This window comes from Phaseolus vulgaris, chromosome 3, assembly GCF_000499845.2.
Source record: "Phaseolus vulgaris cultivar G19833 chromosome 3, P. vulgaris v2.0, whole genome shotgun sequence".
Taxonomy (NCBI): Eukaryota; Viridiplantae; Streptophyta; class Magnoliopsida; order Fabales; family Fabaceae; genus Phaseolus; species Phaseolus vulgaris.
In genome coordinates, this window is record NC_023757.2 from 10,861,723 (window position 1) to 10,884,686 (window position 22,964).

Below are 22,964 nucleotides of genomic sequence, written 5' to 3' on the forward strand. Positions count from 1 at the left end.
GTATTTCTTAAGTGTTTACTTCTTGATTAAGATTGCCAAAGGTGTGCTCTTGTGGTAGAGTTTCAGTATTAGTTAAGAATATCTTGTGATATGTATTGCATTTTCTTATTTTTCTTAAAGGTTCTGGTAAAACTTAAAAAATATATATATTTGATTAATTAGAGTGATTGGAAAAATTAATGTAACTTTGTTATTAGGGTAAACTAGGATAAATTTTGGTATTTTTTTTAATTCTCTTTAACTTCTATATACACTCACGTGAATAAAAAATCTAATTATTTGCTCATCAAAATAAAAGAACATTCACATATTAGGTTTATAAAATTTGATTTTCCTTCAAAATTATTTTGATTCAAAGAAAATAATTTATCCAAATATGAAAATCTTTGAAAGTTCAATTCATCACCCCCTTTTAAATTCAATCTATATTCTAATACTTTGGAATCATGATAAAGGAAAAAATTCAATTTCCATCTACTACTTTTTATGCTTAGACTTTATTCTTCGTGCTTGAAATGATAGAAATTATTATCTCGAGAACTTTGTTAGAGAAAAGTCCAATGACCCATAATTTGATTAAATGTAAAATACAATAAAATATAAAATATGGTCATGTTTCATTTATAAGATGATAGTCTTTTGTTAACAACAGATCATGTAAAACAAATGTTTTTTTTTTAGACAATATAACACTATGCACTATAATTTTTATGTTTGATAAGCATTGTTATGTTGAGACGAGACATGTATAGTATTAAGCTAACATGTTACCTCATGAATATCTTTATGCTTATTTTATGTTGTAAGAAATGTTTGTTTCTTATGTTTGGCCAAATTGATCCAAAAAAACATGTCATATCAATTATCTCTTGACACATGAGCTAAAGTTGCTTTGTTACAACAACTCCCTGACACTAGAACTATCTAACCTGAAAAATTCTATATGCTTCGTGTGACTCTATGCTTTACAAAAATTCAAAGTGAAAGCATGTTTTCCAAGGAGAGATAAATACATTGAATTATTGGGATGTTGCTTAAAGAAGAGAAGAACATTTAATGCATGTATGGAGAACATTTAATGCATCTTCTACATTCAAGGTGCTCAAACGCAAGTGAGAAGCTACTCAATGGCCAGAAACATATTTGCAATGAATTTTTTCTTCTACATCTATATAAAGCTATATTTCAAGAAGAAGAGTGAACGAGTTCAAATTGAAAAAGTATTGTTACATTGTTAATGTATTGTGTGCCCTAAAAAGCTTTATATAGAGGGCTTTTCTTTTGAAAAGGTGAGGGGCCTCTACTTCCTCCACCTTCTATCTCATCAATTATAACGATGAAGGGGCTTAATGATTGTGATTATGTCAACCATGAGTAGAACTTTTAAAAAGGAAAGAGTCACCTTGACTTTATTCTTTAGAGAACTCATTCCTTTTATCAAATAACTTCTTCAGCTTCATGGAGGAATATGGTGGGAAAAGTCGTTTGAACTACCGATGGAAGAAAACATTTTTAATACAAATATGAAAAAAGGGTGACTTGTAGGGTACCCATAAAATAGACCCACACAACTCATTGATTAAATGAATTTGATTGCTTCTTCGTGCACCTCCATATTAAAATGGATTTCACTATTATACCTTTAAGTAAATAATATTAAAATCTAAACTTACTGTTTTACTTTACCTATCTTGTACAAATTTCACTTTCTCGGCCCTTATGCCTCCCAGCAGACGTGCACCTCAAAGCATTCACCATCAGGGACCTTTTCATTCCGACACAACTTCATTTTGGCGCAACACTCCTCTTCATTCATCACAGTTCAATTTTTATTATTATGGCAGTTAGTAGTTTTATTTTAATAGTGATTGTTTGAATATTTTTGGAACTGATGTGGACCAAATTATGTAAGCTGGTAGTTTTGTTTTTTTAATCAGGTTCTGGATTACATAATCCGGTAGTTTTTTTTTAATTAGGTTCCAGATAACATAATCTAGTAGTTTATTTTTTAATTAGGTTATGGATTATGTAATTTGGTAGTTTTATTTTTTTAATTAAGTTCCAGATTATTTAATCTGGTACTTTTGTTTTTTAATTAGGTTCCATATTACGTAATTCGATAGTTTTTTTTAGTTAGTTTCTGGATTATGTAGTCCGATTGTTTTTGTTTTTTAATTAGGTTCCAGATTACGTAATCTATAAATGCTTTTTTTCGTAACTAGGTTCTGAATTACGTAATTGAGAAGTGGTTTTTTTTTTCGAAATTAGGTTTTGGATTACGTAATCTAGAAGTTAGTTTTTTTATAATAATATACCAGATTACATAATCCGAAAGCACATTTTTTTATATTGTGGATTACATAATCTGCTAGGTATGCTAGCATCAAGTTCAATGTTTTCGATTATGTTATCCACTATCTTATTTGTAAATAATTGAAATTGACAGTGTTGTGGAAAAATATGGCTAAAACAAGAGGTGTTGGATCTTAGGATCATGGTCGCACAAGGCCGACAACATCAGTCCGTAGAAGAGATTGTGGTGATGTTTAGGAAATGATTGGTGTTGATGCTCATATTGATAATGAGCTACAACAAGGACTTCGTGATGATGAGCAAGTGGACCATGCATAAAGGTTTTCTAGAAGACCTTATGATATGTCGTTGTTGGTAAATTTTGTTGACCATATTGTTGTTAAGCTATAGGAGGGTGAGGTAAGAACGAAAAATCATTCAATTAAATTGTCTTTGTTAATTGTTGTTTAAATTGATTTAATTATAACTAATATATACAAATTTTTTATTAGGATCGGGAAGAAATTAAATTGGTATCCCATGGTAGAAAATTATGTAAATTTAGGATGCCTCATGCTGATATTGAGTTTGTTGTACAAAATTATGGATTGTTTAGTTTGTGAAATATAAGTTATAAGGTGAGAGACAAGAGATTGATTTCAACCTTTGTTGAGAGGTGACATGTGGAGACGAACTCCTTCCACCTTCCCATAGATGAGATGACTATCACACTTGATGATGTGTCATCTCTTTTACACCTCCCCATTTTGGGTAAACTCCCTACATACTTATCCTTGGAGTGGAGTTGCGACCGTTTTGCTGAGTTACTAGGGGTGGAGGAGGGTCGTGGGAAGGCTGAGATGAGGTGGTGTCGAGGTGCCCACATACGAATTGTTGAACCAAGTGGTGTTCAAGCTTTGAAGAATCCAAACCCTTTGAAGGATGTTGAAGGCTTGGTTGTGTTTGTTGTTGCTGAGCTGTCTTAGTTAGGATCTGAGGTAGTTTGAGTGTTGTAATCCAAAGCATAGGCATTCTCAATCTTTTTAAAAGAAAAGTGTTTTTCAAACTAAGTGAAAAACAACCGATTGTTTTGTCGAAACAACCGATTGTTTTATACTTAGATGTTTTTAGAAAAGATTGAAAACTGTTTTTCAAATGGTTGAGCTGTTAAAACCAAAACAACCGATTGATTCGAGGAAACAACCGATTGTTTGTTTTGGTACCATAACAGAAAAACTGTTTTAGCTTTGACTGAGCATTAAATGTTTTTAACTGATTACACTTCAGTTTTAAATGCTTTGACCAATCTTTAAATGCAATGAATAAGTTTGTTAAGATTTGATAGCAAACATCTTTGAATAAATTCAGAAAAACAGATTTGAGAAATAAGTTTTTGAGTTTTTCAAAGAATTGAGATTGCTTAGAGAATGAGTTTGATCATAGTGTGTGACATAGGAATTTTGCTTGTATTGATTTCAGATTTACTTCTGTAACAAGTGTAATTCTTGTATTGTGTAAAACATCTGCTTCTGTGTGTTTGCTGAGGATTGATGTGTGTTCTTGAGGGGATCAAGATCAGCATTCTTAGTGTTGGTGTGTTGGCCAAGAGAAGTGTGTGTCTTGAGGGGATCAATGTCACTTTCTTGGTTGTGGTGTAAGTGATCTAGGTGTGATTGCTTAGTGGATTTCCTCAGGGGTTTCTGAGAAGACTAGATGTACTTCTAGATTTAGAGTGAACCAGTATAAACATCTGTGTGCAATCTCTCTATCCTTAATCTCTTTAAATTCAGTTTTAATATTTGTTTACTGGTATAAACAACCGATTGTTTTTCTGGTGCTGCTGTTTTTACTTTTTGATTTGGCAAACTGGATTTCTTATCAATTGTTTCTTGAGATAATTTCATTCTTGACTTAAAAGTTTGCGAAAACCCTCTTTAAACAATTCACCCCCCTCCCCTCTAGTTTAAAGCCATCCATTCTAACAATTGGCATCAAGAGCTTGGTTCTTGAAAGTATTCAAGTTGATCCTAAAACTGTTTTTAAATGGCTGATAGACTACCTTTTGGGGAAGGTGCTTCAATCAACAGACCACCTCTGTTTTGTGGTTTGAACTACCAATTTTGGAAAGTAAGAATGAAAATCTTTATGGAATCACTTGACAAAGGAATTTGGGATGCAATTGAAAATGGTCCTTTTGTCCCAAAGTTTGAAAAAGATGGATTTGTCATTGAAAAGCCTTGATCTCAATGGACTGATTCAGAAAGCAAGAAGGCCAAATTCGATTGCATTGCCAAAAATATAATAACCTCTGCTTTAAATTCTGATGAGTTTTTCAGGGTCTCTCAATGCAAATCATCAAAGGAAATGTGGGACACCTTGGAAGTAACTCATGAAGGTACAAATGAGGTGAAGATAGCTAGGAAACATACTCTAATCCAAGAGTATGAGATGTTCAGATGCTCAAAGGTGAAACAATTGCTGAAGTGCAAAAAAGATTTACGCACATCATCAATCATCTCATGAGCCTTGACAAGACCTTTGAAAAGGAAGAGCTGAACATCAAGATCTTGAAATGTCTTGATAGAACATGGCAACCCAAGGTAACTGTTATTTCCGAATCTAAAGATCTAACATCCTTGAGTATGGCTTCTTTGTTTGGTAAGCTTAGGGAACATGAGTTAGAGATGAATCGACTCAATGTTCAAGAAAGCGAAGACAAGCACATAAGGAGCATAGCCTAAAAAGCTTCCAAGCACAAAGGAAAACAAGAATCCAGTGATGATAGTGATGAGGAAAACCTTAGCTTGCTGTCAAGAAAGTTCAGCAAATTCTTGAAGAGGAACCGCAACAAGGACAACAACAAAGATAGGTATGGAAACAAGAAATCAAATGATTTTAATTCCAATAACTATACTTGTTTTGGTTGTGGTGAACAAAGTCTTATAAAGGCAGATTGTCCAAACAAGAGCAAGGAGAAAAATCCTAGCTACAAGGAAAAGAAAGGCAAGACAAAGATAGCCTACATAGCTTGGGATGAAAATGAGGTATCATCATCAAGTGAAGATGAGAAAGCAAACATTTGTTTGGTTGCTGAAAATGATGATGAATCCAGCAGCTCAAGTGAGGTAAGTTCATGTGCTTCTCTAAATGAACAAAATTATAGTGAATTGCTTGAAGCTTTTCAAGAAACTCATGATGAAGCTAATCGATTGGTTCTTTCAAACAAATGATTGAAAGAACTTAACAGCTGGCTGGAAAAGAGAGTGAAATCACTTGAAGATGAGATTAAAAAATCTAAAAACGATTTCAAAAATCTGGAAAATCATTTCAAAAATTCTTCTTGCAAGTGTGACACTCTCATTTGCGAAAATTGTGAAAAGCTTGAAAAAAAGGTTCATTATCTTGTTGACACTGTGGACAAGCTTTCAAAAGGGAAATCTAACTTTGAGAATGTCTTGGCATCTCAAAGCTGTGTTTTTGGAAAGGCTGGTTTAGGTTTCAATCCACATAATCAACAAGATAAGTTTTCAAAAAAAAATTTAAGAAAGCCAGTAAAACAACCGATTGTTAAATCGAAACAACCGGTTGTTACATACTTTTATTGCATGAAAAAGGGCCATTCGGTTAGATTCTGCAAAATAAGAAAATTTTCTGTTCCCAGGGGCTTCATGAAATGGATTCCTAAAGGATGTGAGGTTCCAAATGAGAAAAAGAAACCTATTGGACCCACATTTGTGAAGGGACCAAATCTTGTTGTTTGAACTCATGCTTGTGCAGGAATTCTAAAAGAAGTGTGAAGGACTGAGTCATCCGATCAAGTTCTTGAAAAGAAAAGGACCAACATTGAATCTGAATCAATGTTCTGCATCTGTCCAAAAGCCCTCAACAGTTAAAAGAGGCTTCTTGATCACAAAGCACATGGCTCATTGAAAGAACAATATAAAGGATAAGATCTTCCTTTCTCTGTTCTTAATTTTTGTTTTAAAGTTCTTTCTCATGGTTAAATATCTTCTTTAAAATGCTTAACTTAATTTGCTTTGAACTCTTTCTGCTCATGGTTAAAATTCAAAAGCAGTTTTAACTGCTGCAGAAAAACAACCGATTGTTTTGAGTCTGACAGCACTGTGAAGAAATCAATTTAATTTCTATTTTGAATTTCTATCCGTTGCAGATCAATTTAAAAGAGAGAATCCTTGGTCAATGAACCTATGTTGAAAGCTGATCACGTTCAGAGGAAGTTACAACAGTCATAAATGAATATATTCCAAAATCTTGGAAATTCAAGAGCCTTAATGACTAGTCAAAGATCACATGTGAAGACCATGTGATTTTCAGCTTTTTCTGACATTTTTTTCTGTGCAGGGCAGGGTCAAGTCCTCTTTCTCTGAAAATATGGTACCCACACTTGTCATTTAATGCTTTTTATTTCTATTACTGCTATAAAATTTGTTGCAGTTGATCTCTTCCACAAGAACAACCAATTGCAACATCTCTTGAAAAATCTGTGAGTGAGCTTTTCTCTATTTTCCTCTCTTCCATCATGAACTCAACTCCTCCCACCTCAAAGAGAGTCAAAACCAGAGTTGTAAGGTCTGGAGGAAGGCTAGAAGGATGGTTTTCTGGAGACAATGATCTTATAGAGAGATATAGGTTTGAAACAAGCATAAAAAAGATAAACAACCCCAAGGTTGTGTGCTTTGATTAGCTGAAAAGTCAAAAGCTTGACAATGTAAGGAGGCTGCTCAAAGATCAATCTCTCATAAAGTTCCTGGAGATGAAGGGAAACATCTACCCAGATTTAATAAGGGTGTTCTACACAAATCTCAAGTTTGAGGGAAACAACCTAGTTTCTCATGTAAAAGGTGTAGAAATGGAGATAACCATGAGGTATGGGTTGCTGTTGTTGGTCTTAAGTTCTCTGGTCTCAGAATCAACAAGGGGAACCTTGGAGTAGTGGAAGATTTCAACAAAATCCAATACTACAAGAGTTGCTTGAAGAACCAAAATGCTCAAGTTGGGACGTGCTCGGTTGGAGGCCTAAACCTTGATGAAAGGTTGCTAGCCCTCATTGTGACTTGGATTCTAACTCCAAGGGGGAGCAATCATTCAGTGCTTACTGAGGAAGATCTGGTATACATCTTCTACATCATGAAGAAGGTCAAAATCAATTGGATCCACATCATCAAAGAGCACATGCAAAAGGCTATGAGGTTAAGTGACTATCACTATCCATATGCTGTTTTGGTATCTAAATTTCTACTCTATTTTGAAGTGAATCTAGAAGATGAAACATCTGAGTTGGTCAAGTCAACTAAAGAGTTGAACAATGGATCACTCAGCAAAATGGGTTAGCAAAGATGGTGACTTTGGAGCCTCATCTAGTGCTGTTGCTGGTCATGAACAAGATGAACCTGTTGGTATGGATTTTCAATATGAAGATCTACCTAAAGAACATCAAGATGTTGGACCAAGTGCTGGTGCTGGAAATCAAGAAGAAAGGATGCAAACCACGTCTCCTTTTGAGAGACTTATGGTTAATAGGCTTGATAGCTTTGCGGAGAATCAAAGAAATCTCCATGATCTCTGTGTCAGCAATTTCCAGAGGTTTGACAACAGGTTTGACAACATGGATGCACGCTTCATGACTCTAGATGAACAAATCGAGGCTGTCCAGAACCAAATATTTGATCTTCAGTTTACTGATGATGATGATGAATGAAGAAAAATAATTGGTTGATGTATCGAAACAACCGATTGCTTTTGGTGGTTATATTTGTTTTTCAATTATCTTTCTTTCTGTTGTTGCTGCTTTAATTCTGATGTAATCAAAACAATTATCTTGTTTTATCTCTTCTTTTTGTCTATTTGTAAAGACAAATAGGGGGAGATTTATGTTGTTTGTGTGTTTGATTTCAGTTTTTATGTTTTTCTGCAAAACAGTTTGCAATATTTTGTTTATTGTTTACTCTGATATTATGCTCTGAATTTATGTATTTGTTTCTGTGCTAACCAAATATCAGAAGTTCTATGCTTTGCTTAAAACTGTATCTTGCAGGAACTGCTTCAGATTCAATTAGGTACAACACAAGCATCAGGGATTTGTCTTCATCAAATAGGGGGAGATTGTTGAACCAAGTGGTGTTCAAGCTTTGAAGAATCCAAACCCTTTGAAGGATGTTGAAGGCTTGGCTGTGCTTGTTGTTGCTGAGCTGTCTTAGTTAGGATCTGGGGTAGTTTGAGTGTTGTAATCCACTCTTTGATTGAATCCAAAGCATAGGCATTCTCAATCTTTTTAAAAGAAAAGTGTTTTTCAAACTAAGTGAAAAACAACCGATTGTTTTGTCGAAACAACCAATTGTTTTATACTTAGATGTTTTTAGAAAAGATTGAAAACTGTTTTTCAAATGGTTGAGCTGTTAAAACCAAAACAACCGATTGATTCGACGAAACAACCAATTGTTTGTTTTGGTACCATAACAGAAAAACTGTTTTAGCTTTGACTGAGCATTAAATGTTTTTAACTGATTACGCTCCAATTTTAAATGCTTTGACCAATCTTTAAATGCAATGAATAAGTTTGTTAAGATTTGATAACAAACATCTTTGAATAAATTCAGAAAAACAGATTTGAGAAATAAGTTTTTGAACACAAGTTTTTGAGTTTTTCAAAGAATTGAGATTGCTTAGAGAATGAGTTTGATCATAGTGTGTGACATAGGAATTTTGCTTGTATTGATTTCAGATTTACTTCTGTAACAAGTGTAATTCTTGTATTGTGTAAAACATCTGCTTCTGTGTGTTTGCTGAGGATTGATGTGTGTTCTTGAGGGGATCAAGATCAGCATTCTTAGTGTTGGTGTGTTGGCCAAGAGAAGTGTGTGTCTTGAGGGGATCAATGTCACTTTCTTGGTTGTGGTGTAAGTGATCTAGGTGTGATTGCTTAGTGGATTTCCTCAGGGGTTTCTGAGAAGACTAGATGTACTTCTAGATTTAGAGTGAACCAGTATAAACATCTGTGTGCAATCTCTCTATCCTTAATCTCTTTAAATTCAGTTTTAATATTTTTTACTGGTCTAAACAACCGATTGTTTTTCTGGTGCTGCTGTTTTTACTTTTTGATTTGGCAAACTGGATTTTTTATCAATTGTTTCTTGAGATAATTTCATTCTTGACTTAAAAGTTTGTGAAAACCCTCTTTAAACAATTCACCCCCTCTAGTTTAAAGCCATCCATTCTAACACGAATGAGTTGACTCCAAGATATATATGAGGATTATGGCGCTCATGAGGCTTGGGAGTGTGTTGTCAAGGCTTACTTGTTGCATCTGGTTGGATGCAATATATTTGCAGATAAAAGTGTCACCTCTGTAATTTTGTCGTACTTGTTTTTATTCAACAATCTACGTAAGTGTGATGGATACGCATGAGGAACAACACTAACACATCTATAAGAGTAGTTGGAGGCATTGTCACTATCCTCTAGCACATGATAGATTGTCATCAGGTCACTGAAGGCATTGAAGCATATGAGAGTATGAACGCAATGTTGCAGTTAGCTTGGAGCATCACATATGACAGAGCGGTGTACACAAGATTATCACATAATGTTCGTGGACTTTGTTGTTGTTTTTATTTTATTACATGATTGTAGTAATAGTAACTTCGTATGTGTACAATTTGGTTTAATTAATTTATGTTAGTGTTTGCTATTTATTTTCACCTGACATAAACGTGAACAAATTATGAATCACAACTCAAGTAATAAATTATGAATCACAACACAAGTAATAAATTATGTTTACATCAATCGTCTCCATGATTTACATATGTTAGATTAATACTGATTTAATTGGGTAAAAGATTGCATCTCACTAAGGTAATATGATGACCATAACTTTGCCTCTGGGTTACAATGCGTACACCCTAAATATTAGCGGTAAGTATGGGACAATCATCATGCATTTTTACTTGCACCACAAATGGAAATTAGCAAACAATGAAATATAAGTAATGTGTTGAGTAGAAATAATACCTGCACAAAGTACACATAGTCAATACATAGTCATCGATGTAGACTAACATTGGTAAGGGTGCAATACGCAATGAAAAATGGCAATGTTTTGTTTCAACAACAAAAAAACTAAGATAACATTGTATCTGCTTGCTATTAAGTATCCCATATCCAGTATTGTCATCCATTTCTCAACACTAGCCTGCAAAATACAATAATGTCAATTACTTAGCATACAAGTTTAATTAACCAATGCACATGACTGTTACGAATATTCACTTACCACTAACAACCCATCCACCAGTAGAGACCTCTTGATATCTTCTACTCGTTGATAACCACCTAACTATGTCACGTATTCTTCACGCCACTGAGATATTTTTTTTGAATAAATCCATTTTAAGGAGTGACCACGACTCTTCACACATCCCTAACAATAAGGCAATAACATGAAACCCACAATGTCCATCAACTTTGACATTTATTACATCCAAAATATAAGGGTGACATTTCATATGAAATTGATCAAGCATGGGAACTGCATTGGTGTTGGTTGTCACCTTAACCTTTCCCTTAGGGGTCTTCAAAGATGATGAGCTATCATGTACAAAATGGATGCAATCTACATGCTCAAAATATGAAAGTTTGTGTTGTTAGACTTATGAAATTTGTTTGTTTTACTCTTATGGGATCCTTTTGTCTTAATTGCATTAAGTGGTGCTCATATTATTGTCATGTCCAGGTAGGCAATTTCACGCAACTTATTCTTAATTGTCATTTTTCCACAAATATCAATATGTTTGAACCAGGATAGAATGACATCCCATTCTTGTTGAATTAACAACTCACATGATGAATCCAATTTAGATAAATCTGAAAAAGTTCACATAACATGAACTTCATTGAGTGAAATGACACTCATAACATATATGGCTAACTCACAAGCACATGGTAATTTGTGAGTCCGTCTAAGTACACATCCACAACGTTCACTATAAAAATCCACAACATTGACCCAATCAAACTCTTTAACAATGCGAATCAAAGCATGTTTAGATACAATGTCAACCAACATTTTATACAAGTTCTCATTGAATGTGTGTCCTATGACATGTAGACTCATCTAAAAGGATGTCTTGATTTCGTTCTGTTGAAGTATAATAACGTGTTTTATAGCATCCCAACACGAGCACATGTCTCCCATGCTATTTTGTAATACTCGTTTCAAAGACCAATAAGCTGATTCAACCCTATATAAGTATAAAACATAAAACAATTAGACGTTATACACGTTTTAAAGAAAGTAAAAGCATATTTTGATATAAACTACATCCAACATTTATAGACATACCTGTTTAATGTTGTATTTCCCAAATGCATTAACGAATTTGTCCAACACTTCACAAACTTTTCTTTATGCGGAATAATCCATGTGTTCTTCACATATTCAACAACTAATGGCCACGGTGAACAAATAGTCTCAAACATTTTAACAAACCCATCAAATTTAGCGATCTTTGTACAGTCAATGAAAGTCCTCCACGAATCCATCACAATTTGCCAAGCCTCAACAGAATCTACGAACATTTTACATTTTGCTTTGACATTCTTATTGATGTGAAACCGTCAAAGAAGATTTGTTGCTTTAGGAAACACAATATTGATGACATTCATCAAAGCAAGACCTCTATCACAAACAATGACTTCAAGCCCCACATGCAATGTCAAAGGTGACCCTCTAAATTTTTGTAGTGCTCATATGATGTTCTTTTCTTCATCGCTAGATAAGAACGCAAACCCAACAGAGAAGGACAACCCTGTACAAGTCACACCAACAATCTCAAGCAAAGGAAATCGATATTTGTTCGTTTTGTAAGTTGTATCCATAAAAAAATGAAATATTAAATGCATTCAAAAGTTTCACAGCATCAAGATGAGTCCAAAAAATATCATTAGCAACATTGGAAGACTCATGACACATACTTCAGTGAAGATAGTTGTCACGGTCTAACAACATCATTAACTGTTGTAATTCAGTTCTTGGTCCTCTAACTGATCTCTTGTACGGATATATTGCATTATATACTTGTTTTATTGTTGTCATATTATCCTCATTATTCTTCTTTAAAGTATGTAGTATGTTATCCGTCTTAACCATGCTTTTAATCATATCAACAAGCATGGAATGTTCATTCCCTTTTAATCTGCCCGCATATGGATGGCCAACTAATGTATCATACAAATCATGATTATGAGTACCATATATTACCTAAGTACCCAACCTTGACCATTTCCAATAGGTTCACCTCGCAATTTAAAGGGACAATGACATTTTCGAGTACTAGTTACAATAACATCCAAACCATCCTTGTACTTTTTGTACCTACCCCCCCTTTCACAGCCTAACAAGACACATGTGCCAGACCTAATAATGACAATAACAAAACCAAGTCCACAACCAACCCTACGAACCCATTCAAGTAATTCTTCTCGCGAAGGAAACCCCTACACAAAATTATTCTAACAATATTACAAATTTCTTTAAATTATAATGTAGTAAACATGAATCAAAATGAAATGTTATTCACCTCATCTGTTGTAAAATGGGTACCATAATTCATTAATTCTTCCATACTACACATCATTTCTACTTCATTGGATCTTTTTGTAAACAATCCAACCTCCATGTCCATACTTTCACCTTCATTAATAAAACATAAATTTCCATTTTATTCTAATTTTCATTCAAATTCATACAATTATGCAAATTAAAAACAACATTAAATTTCCTTTCCGAATTAGGTAATCCACAAGTCATTTGATAACTCAAAAATAACTTTCAGATTGGGTAATCCATAAGTCATTTAAAACTAAAAAATAGCTTCCCAATTTGATAATACATAACTTATTTGATAATTAAAAAATACCTTCTGGATTGGGTAATCCATAAGTCATTTGCTAACTTAAAAAAAACTTCCGGATTGGATAATCCGTAAGTCATATTTTAAGTTATAAAATGACTTCCGGATTGGGTAATCCATAAAATGACTTCTGGATTGGGTAATCCATAAGTCATTTATAACTTAAATATTACTACCAGATTACGCATTCCAGAAACATGAGTTTTGGTTCATTTCTGGATCTGGTATATGTATGAATTTCCTAATTTGGAAGTTTTAATTCAGTGCTTGGGTTTCGTGTTATGTAACACGAAACTTAGTTCTGGATCCATATTAACTTTCCAAATTATTTAATATGAAACACAATGGTGTATTATGGATTGAATAATCCAGAATGTTATTCTGAATCCATAATTAAGTTTCGTGTTACGAAATCCAAAACATGATTCCTTAACATTGAAACTTATGGATTATATATAATCCGACGATTAGCCAATCCAAAATATAAAAAATTAAGAGCACGCATGAAACGGAGTCGAAAAACTCACTTGAGAATGACACCACCACGAAATTGCCACTAACCACCATCAACACTACCACCACGAACGAATTATCGTCAACCACCATCAACACCACCACAACAATCACCGCCACCCGGTCACCTTCTTCATTTAGCAGCAAATAGTAAAACATTACCTTCCATTTTTATCTTTTTACTGAATGATAATTTAGAAGTTTTAAAGTTTATAGGGGTGGCTAAAAGACGTGACGGAGGTGCAGAAAGAAGCATTCAAATGAGCTTTAGTCATGGAATTCCCGGGCTGCCACAACCCACACCACGAAGCTTAATTCAACCTAAAATAATATCTTTCTTAGTTCTTTTGGTTGTGCACTCACGGTGTAATAAATTTAGTAAATTATTATTATGCAAATAAATGTTAAATAAGCCTAAACATATCTTTATTGGTGCGAACTAATCCATTAAATCCTCGAATTTTGCAACAAAGATATTATTGTAAGGTTGATTTTTTTTTTTAAATAAGGAGCTATATAGACAAAAAAAATAAAATTGTATAGGTTTATGTTATACATATCAAAATTAGCACCGGTAGGTTCTTTTGACCTCAAACATTGAACTACACAAACAAATTTTTAGATTACTTAAAAAGTTATTTCAACTTTTTATCTTTATCAAATTATCCACTCTAAATAAAATTATAAAATAAAAACTAATTTTAAAATAAAAAATAATTAGTTACTATAATAACTAAATTAGAAACTGAAATTAAAAAAAAAATTTAAATTAATTTTTATTATTGTTAAATAGTTTCTATTATTATTAAATAGTTTCTAAATTGATATCTAATTAGCTACCTAAGTTTTAACTACTAATTATTTAGATTCTAAATTTGATAGCAAAAACTTAATTGCTAATTAAATATCAATTTAAAAATCATTTAATAAATAATAAAAATTAATTTAAAAACTAAAATTTTTTGTCTTTATGACAATTTCTAATTTAATCACTATAACAACTAATTATTTTTATTTTTAAAATTAATTTTTATTTTACAATTTTTTTTTTTTATACTTCGAATGTTGAATTCACATTCTACCTGAATTGGGAGTTTGAAAAATTGTGTCGAATACAATTAATAACCATCAATGATAAGATTTAATAATTTGTCAATATCTGTTGTACTTAATATAAAATAAAATATCATATAAAAAATTATGTCACAGAAATATATTATTTCAACTCACTCTCTATGTTTATTATTTTAGAAAGATAAAGCAATATGAAAAACAGAGTTTGGAAGCATAAGAAATAGAGTAATTGAAAAGAGGATAATGCTAAAAAAGAGCGATTAAGTGGGTGGTTGAGGATACGACAGGTGGAGTGATAAGAAAGAGACGCAGCACCACCAATCATCATCACCTTTCAACAACAACTTCAAATGCATCATATTATGCTTTCTATTTGCATTAATATAAATCTCTTTAGTTTCCATTTTTAAAAAATAACAAATAATTGTACTTGCTATGCTACACAAATAAAACATCCTCTTTTTTTTTGTTTTGTTTAAGTTTGCCAAGTAGGAATATTGGGTGTCCTCTATTTGTTTTTTAAATGTAAATAATTATATTTATTAAAATAACTATGACATCATGATTCTCCTAATTTAAATATTTCATATTTTAATAAAAGTTTATGTTTCAATCCAAATTCATTATTACCACTGCTATGTTTTTATACTTAAAATTTATCTAAGATTCAAATTAAATTTGTTTTAATATTAAACAAGTACATCAACTAGTGTAAGATTATTCCAATTTAACCATTCTTTGATAAAATACCTCTAGTTTTTTTCCCAAAAAATATAAATTAAATTTAGCATTAGAATTAAGAAAAAACAATTTCAATTTTTTATTATAAAAATTTAGCCCCATGAAATACCCAAGTTTTAGTTTTGTTTTGGGTCTTCCTTACTTTGGATTAAACAATATATTTTTATGTCTTAGTTTAGACTAATGCATTATGCTTTGAAGATGCACCTCAATGGGGGTAGTGAAAGACAAAACTGCCTCTACTTCACATTTAAAAAGAAAAAAATAGAAAATATATTACAGATTGTAAAATCTTAAATATATTAAAATATTATGCAATATATTTTTAATTTAAAAATATATTTTAGACTGTATAATTTAAAAAATATATTTTATTTTATATTCAGGAATATATATTTTAAAATATATATTTTTTATTATAGAATGTGCAATATAAAATACATATTTATATTTGATAATATACATTCTATAATAAAAAAATTATATTATATATTATACAATTCAAAATATATTTTTTATTTTAAATTACAGAATCTAGAATCTGAATTGCAAATTTATATTCTATTATATACAATCTAAAATACAAATATATATATTTCAGTAAATTTTGTATTTCAAAATATTTTAGAATAAAAGAACATTAACGTTTCACGTTTCGAATTTTGAATTTCGAATTGTCTAATCCAAGGATCTCTCAATTATATAATCTGAAACTAAAAATAAGCATCCTAAACCAGAAACTAAAGTTGAAAATTTAAAATTCATGAGATATAAGTTGAAATTATGGGTGGAAGATGTGTTGTCCCTGAGTTTATCCGATATGACTAAAACCATTTTGGGCTCAATTGGCTAGTCCAATACATGGACCCAACAGGAATATAAAACCATAAACCCTACCCATTAATCACGCGATTCTAGTTAAACAATTGATATCCACCTCCTTTTATTGAATATACATTTTTTTTATATGTTTTAAAAATATTCAATTTTGAAAACTAGTTCTAGAATATCTTTAAATTTTAACACATTTAAAATATAGGGTTTTCAATAAGATTTTTTTTTTAAAGTAAAAACGGATTAATAGCCTCTCACTACAAGAAAATCATCATATAGAAACCAATTTTTAGATACCAAAATAATTAGTTGCAATAGTAACTAAATTAGAAACCATTTTAGAAACTAAAAAAAATGGTTTCTAAATTAGTTTCTATTGTTGTTAAATAGTTTCTAAATTGGTATCTGTTCTCGCCAGCTCAAGGTCGGTCGGAATTTGGATGAGCTCCTGGTCGCCTCCCTCCAAGTTTTAGTGGATCATCTTCCAGAGAACGTGTGGGGGCTCCTCCTGTTATTACACTCCGCCGCTCAAGTCAGTAAGAGCATAAAATTTTGTATATCTAGTGTATATAATGTAAAAAAGCAAGTTGAGATACTCCTTGGGGGTGGTCGTCTATTTATAAGGCCTCATGGGTTGTGCCTTTGGACCCTGGCTTTCCCGGGCATTAATGTGTCATATTATGGTAACCTTTCCTAAAATCTGAATATATCGAAACATTTTCTGTCATATAATCAAAGTAGTTATGCAACATAATCAGGAATATTTGTGCAAGCAAATCAGGGTATTTAGGTGATATAATTAGGGATATTGTGCTATTAAATCAGATTATGTTGCAAGTTGAGATACTCTCTGGGGTGATCGTCTATTTATAAGGCCTCATGGGTTGTGCCTTTGGACCCTGGCTTTCCCGGGCATTAATGTGTCATATTATGGTAACCTTTCCTAAAATCTGAATATATCGAAACATTTTCTGTCATATAATCAAAGTAGTTATGCAACATAATCAGGAATATTTGTGCAAGCAAATCAGGGTATTTAGGTGATATAATCAGGGATATTGTGCAAGCAAATCAGAGTATTCAAGCGATATAATCAGGGATATTGCGCCAGCGAATCAGAGTATTTATTAAATTTGGCGAAGCCGTTTTACGATGTTTATTTCGCTAAGACTGTCAGATTGGGCTTAGGCCTGCCTTTTCTTCCTATCAGGACTCCTCGACCTGATTCCTATTAGGCCCAATCGGCCGATACCTGACAAACCTAATCGGCCCAATTCCTGGCAGTATCGGGATGGTACACAGCTCCCCAGCCTTGAGCAGAGTTCGCGATGCGTAAAGGCTTGGAGCATCTGGACAGGTCATCACCATCAGCCCAATGCCTAGCGAGTCCAATCGGCCCAATTCCTGGCAGTATCGAGACAGTACACAGCCCCCCAGCCTTGAGCAGAGTTCACAAGGCGTAAAGGCTTGGAGCATCTGGTCAGGTCTTCACCATCGGCCTAATGCCTAAGAAGCTTCGTCGGCCCAATACCTAGCATACCTTAATGACTTGAGCTCCAACCTTTATGGGCTAGTTTCTACTCGGTATCTTTCCTTTCATATATTTGGGCGGGAAATTTTGGAATTTCAAGCATTGTGACGCCTGGGTGGCGATGCCGAAGGTCTTCTTGCTCAAGCCACTACATTGGAGAGTATTGAAAATGTTAAGACTCAAAAAAATCTGGAGCAGATCGAAATGCTTTAGCGCCAAGTGGGCGAGCTTCAACCGGAGATCAACCGCCTTCAGACCGAGGTTGTGGAGATAGACCATCTTCGGAACGAGGAGGGTCGTTGGACTCAGGAGAAGACCGATTTGTTTCTCCAGATTCACAAGCTGAAAAAGGATGTGAGGATCCACGAGGACGAGATCCACGAGCTGAAAGGGAAGATCGTCCATAGGGAGGCTGAGTGGGCGAATACCTCTGAATCTTTGAAGAATTATATAACCAAATCGTATGCCGTCGGTTTTGAAGCTGTTATGGAGTAGGCATGTGTCAATCATCCTAAAATAGATTTTCTCGATGTGAATCCCTGTTATGCCGTCGTGGATGGCAAACTCGTTAAAGATGTGTGATTTAACAATCATTTTCTATGTATTTTAAACTGCAGGGACGATTTAAATTCTACTTTATTTTCGTAAGCTTGGGAGACCCTAGCGTTACTAAATTGGTCTTCTTGGTCCGAAGATGCTACAATTCCTTATTTTGAGTTGTTTTGCTCGGACTTCGATTGTGTGATAAAATCGCAACTCTCTATTTCGGGTTATTTTTTATCGGATTTGATTGTGTGATAAAATCACGACTCCCTATTCTGGGTTATTTTTTATCGGATTTGATCATGGGAGAAAATCACAACTCTCTGTTCTGAGTTGTTTCTGATCGGACTTGGCCATCCGAGTATGTCACAACTCCCTGTTCTGAGTTGTTTTTTATCGGAGTTAGTCATCCGAGTATGTCACAACTCCCTATTCTGAGTTGTTTTTGTCGGATTAGGTCATCCGAGTTATGTCACAACTCCCTATTCTGAGTTGTTTTTTTATCGAACACGGTCGTCCGAGAATGTCACAACTCCCTGTTCTGAGTTGTTTTTGATCGAATTCGGTCGTCTGAGTTATGTCACATCACAACTCCCTATTCTAAGTTGTTTTTTATCGAACACGGTTGTCTGAGAATGTCACAACTCCCAATTCTGAGTTGTTTTTGATCGAACACGGTCGTCCGAGAATGTCACAACTCCCTATTCTGAGTTGTTTTTTATCGGATTCGGTCGTCCGCATAAGTCACAACTCCCAATTTTGAGTTGTTTTTTATCGGACACAGTCGTCCGAGAATATATTTTTAAGCATCATGAGAATATATCAGAAATCACATAGGCATGTAACAAAGTATTCAAAATTGCAGTTTTATTAAAGTTCTACCTCATTAAAAACCTCTTGAGGAAATTTTAAAAAAACTCAAGGGAAAATAGTGTCGTCCTGCAAAATGGGGAACATGGGGAACAAATTACACTTAGCTAAAGTATAAGCGAAGCCTCGAAGCATTCCATGTTCTCGGGATGATTCCCCCATCTAACTTGTTCTCGCCTTCTCAAAGCCAGTCGGATTACGAATGAGCTCTTCTTGGTCTCCCTTCTGGTGCTCGGTCAGCCAACTGGATGAGGCGTTAGTTGCTACCTTCAAGCTTTAGCAAACCGATCTTCTGGGATAGGGGAGCTCCACCTATCATCCGACTGCTTGACAGTTGTCTCAGTCGATCTCGACTGAGCATCTCGAATCCGCTCCTGGTATCTCCCTTCGTCTTGTCGTTCCCTCGGCTTCTTTCGTCGGATGGCCTCTTCAGTTATTGTGTGAACTGAGACTCGCTCCCTGATTTCCATCATTGACATCAGTCTCTCTCTGAGTAGGGAGTCACTGAAAGGATTCGCTCGCAAACCTTTTACGAACGTGTCCACCACCATCTCATCCTGAGGATTCTGGAGGCATACTGATACTTCAAAAACGGTTTAGGTACTCCTTTAGCGGTCATCCTCTTTTTGCTTGATGTCAAAAAGGTCGGCAATCCTCAGTGGTATGATGATGTTGGTCGCGAACTGCTCCTCTAATAGCTGGGAAAACTCCTGGAATGAGCTTATCGCTCCGTCCGGGATCCCGGTGAACCATCGCATAGCCGTTCCAGTAAAGATGGCCTGCAACAACTTACATCTGACCGCGTCTGAGCCCCTCGAGATCAACATTTGGGCTTGAAAAGCCTTTGGGGTGAGTCTCGGGGTCTTCCAGGCCTGAGAAAGCGAGCATTTTTTGTATCATGTAGTGCGGGGGAATTGGTTCTTCCATAATGGCCTGAGAGAAAGGACGGGGGTCCCTCCGCCATCTCCCTTGAGCTTGGTCTGCGGGTCCTGCAACCGTCCTCCCTTGGAATGTCCTCCTTAGAACCTCGTTAACTCTCTGCAACTCCTCGTGTGCCCGAATGGCATCCTCCATCAGCCGTCTGGAGGCTTCGGCCTCGTCCCTTAGCCTTTGTTGTTCTGCCGCAGACTCCTCCCGGAGGAGTTCCTGAGCGGCTTGGAACTCCTTAACTTGTCTTCTTGATTCCTCGTTTTTGCGTTGTAACGTACGCATTGTCTCCATTACCTGTTGTAATGTGACAACCTCTTCGGCTTCAGATGTTGGCGTCTGTTTGGTCCTCATGATTTGTATCTTTCTGATATAACGGGAATGGTTGGGGGAACCATTTTATCGGGCCCCACTGTGGGCTTGAGGTCGGTCGAAATCCAGATGAGCTCCTGGTGGCCTCCCTTCAAGCTTTAGTGGACCAGCTTCCAGAGAACGTGTGGGGGCTCCTCCTGTAATTACACTTCGACGCTCAAGTCAGTAAGAACATAAAATTCTGTATATCTAGTGTATATAATGTAAAAAAGCAAGTTGAGATACTCCTTTGGGGTGGTTGTCTATTTATAAGGCCTCATGAGCTGTGCCTTTGGACCCTGGCTTTCTCGGGCATTAATGTGTCATATTATGGTAACCTTTCCTAAAATCTGAATATATCGGAACATTTTCTGTCATATAATGAAAGCAGTTATGCAACATAATCAGGAATATTTGTGCAAGCAAATCAGGGTATTTAAGTGATATAATTAGGGATATTGTGCAATTAAATCAGAGTATTCAAGCGATATAATCAGGGATATTGTGCAAGTAAATCAGAGTATTCAAGCAATATAATCAGGGATATTGCGCCAGCGAATCAGAGTATTTATTAGATTTGGCGAAGCCGTTTTACGATGTTTATTTCTTTAAGACTGTCGGATTGGGCTTAGGCCTGCCTTTTCTTCCTATCAGGCCTCCTTGGCCTGATTCCTATTAGGCCCAATCGGCCGATGCCTGGCAAATCTAATCGGCCCAATTCTTGGCAGTATCGTGACAATACAGTATCTAATTTAGCTACCAAAGTTTTAACTACCAATTATTTATATTCTAAATTTGGTAGCGAAAACCTTAGGTTGTTTTTGCATAAATTATTGTTTGATATCGTATTTTTGTCTATATTTTAATAAGAAATCTTAGAAAGTTTTCGAAGAAATAGAAAGAATGAGTTTATCAAAATTTTGTTCCATTTTTGTCGATGAAGTTACAAATCTTATTCAGAAGTAAAATTTCTATTCAACAAGAAACACAAGACATAAACTTATCCTTGTTCATTTTCTTACAACAAATGAGTGATCTTTTCCTTTTTCTGGTGCATGACAATAACAAAAATTGTTATAAATCCTTAATTAATGGTAGATCATGACCAATAAATATTGGTAATTGATCAATTGAATATATTTAATAATAGACATTCTAAAGTTTTGAAATTATATCTTTCTTTAATACTATGAAGTTCAACTTAGAAATTTAAAGATAGTATTTTCAATATATCTTAAAAATGTGACAAACATTAATTATCCATGATCTCTTTATGAAGAAAGTTCATCTCCTTTTCTATATAAATGGAACTTATGAGGAAGAGAAATTCAAGCAAGTGAATAGAGCAACATAACACTACAAGAAAATCATTAAATAAAAACAAAATTTAAACAAAAAAAATAATTAATCACTATATTATTTAAATTAGATATTATTTTAGAGGCTAAAATTTTATTAGTATGTAAAGTGATTTCTATTATTAATAAAAAATTTATAAAATGGTTTCTCAATGGGTATTTAAATTAGCAGCTACTAATATTTTATATTCTAAATTAGTTTTTAAAAGACTAATTTAGAATATAAAGTAGTTAGTAGTTAAAACATTGGTAGGTAATGGGTGGATACAAATTTAGAAATTACTTTATAAATTTTTATTAATAATAAAAATTACTTTAAATACCAGTAATTTTTTTAGTTTATAAAATGGTTTATAGTTTAGTCAATAGTAACTAATTATTTTGAATATAAAATTAGTTTATATTTAATGATTTTTTTGTAGTGTAGAGAGTAAATGAGAGATTTGATATTCACCATAGTGTGAAATTAGAAATCCGAGTGAGAGGTTAGAGAAACATCTTATTTCATCCTTTGTTGGGTGAGATTAAATGTTACCTCCATAGAGTGAGAGAAACAAATATTTTAATCTCACTTTCAGAGTAGAGACATTTTCTGGACTAGGGTTTTTACTTTTCAAGATGATAAGATTTTTGCACGTTAAAAATTCTCGATATCATTATTTTATTTTACTCTATTTTCTTTTATATGCTTATTGCTTCCACATGTGCTCATTTTGTATCTACATCAACATTAACACAACTTTTAAAACTTTGAGAATAACTTTTTATTTTATGAAAAGGCCCTGTCGTTTTGATGGTCTCATGTTTTTAGATAAGTAAGATTGAAAAAATATCTAACGACAATTTTGATAGGAGAAATAATAATGAATAACAACTTTCATAAGTCACAATATTTGGCATGTTTCATATAGGTATTATTGATAGGGAAAAAAAGCCATGGCCTAAGAGTAGATATCCTATTTAATTCAAGTTTCGATTCAAAAGGTTATAAATATAAAA